The sequence below is a fragment of the Mirounga leonina genome, unplaced genomic scaffold (genome assembly GCF_011800145.1).
Source record: "Mirounga leonina isolate KUSES-001 unplaced genomic scaffold, KU_Mleo_1.0 Mir_53, whole genome shotgun sequence".
Classification (NCBI taxonomy): domain Eukaryota; kingdom Metazoa; phylum Chordata; class Mammalia; order Carnivora; family Phocidae; genus Mirounga; species Mirounga leonina.
The window spans coordinates 28,330,901-28,332,114 of NW_023270807.1; the positions used below are offsets into that span (position 1 = coordinate 28,330,901).

The window sequence follows — 1,214 nt, forward strand, 5'->3', positions numbered from 1 at the left end:
GAAGAAGAAGAAGAAGAAGAAGAAGAAGAAGAAGAAGAAGAAGAAGATAGCAGGAAGGGAAAAATGAAGGGGGGGATTCGGACAGGGAGATGAACCATGAGAGACTATGGACTCTGAGAAACAAACTGAGAGTTCTAGAGGGGAGGGGGGTGGGGGGATGGGTTATCCGGGTGATGGGTATTACAGAGAGCACATACTGAATGGAGCACTGAGTATTATATGCAAACAATGAATCATGGAACACTACATCAAAAACTAATGATGTAATATATGGTGATTGACATAACATAATAAAATAAAATAAAAAAGAATTCACAAGCTGGTGCAGCCACTCTGGAAAACAGTATGGAGGTTCCTCAAAAAGTTGAAAATAGAGCTACCCTATGACCCAGCAATTGCACTACTGAGTATTTACCCCAAAGATATAAATGTAGGGATCCGAAAGGGTACATGCAGCCCGATGTTTATAGCAGCCATGTCCACAATAGCCAAACTGTGGAAAAAGCCAAGATGTCCATCAACAGATGAATGGATAAAGAAGATGTGGTATATATATACAATGGAATATTATGCAGCAATCAAAAGGAATGAGATCTTGTCATTTGCAAGGACATGGGTGGAACTGGAGGGTATTATGCTGAGTGAAATAAGTCAATCAGAGAAAGACATGTATCATATGATCTCACTGATATGAGGACTTCTTAATCTCAGGAAACAAACTGAGGATTGCTGGGTGATAGATGTGGGTATTTTTTACAACTTTGGGATCATCACTTCTCAGCCTTTTGGCTAATATCAAGGGTAGTATCTGTTCTTATCAGTTTAATATCTGATATGTCCTCTATCTGAGGACAGTACATCAAATGGATTTTTGGAGGAGGGAGATGGAATAGGATCTTGCTCTGTCCACTCCATGTATGGTGTTACAGTACCAGGAGCAGTGCACCTCCTCTGTGCACAGGGGAATAACCAGGCAGCTCCCATGTGTTCACCCAATATGGTGATTCCTGAGCCTCCACCTGGTGGCCCTTAGACCATCTACCTGCTGTGTGCCTTTGCTATTCAAGTGCAACTAGAATCAGTAAAAGACAGTCGAGACAACAATGCAGGAGTGTGTGGAATATATATTTATACATGCACTATGGTCTTACATACTACAAACATGAATACAGGTATAAGCCAACAGTGGAAATGGTTTTGCTCATTTTTTTCTT

The 1,214-nt window shown here is 40.9% G+C and overlaps 1 non-coding gene across 1 annotated transcript; it reads left to right on the plus strand.

Moving 5' to 3' along the window:
• The first annotated feature begins 769 nt into the window (after positions 1–769).
• Positions 770–951, plus strand: LOC118001724. Its single transcript, XR_004676827.1, has one exon. It is a non-coding gene; the product is annotated as a U2 spliceosomal RNA (small nuclear RNA).
• The last annotated feature ends 263 nt before the right edge of the window (positions 952–1,214 follow it).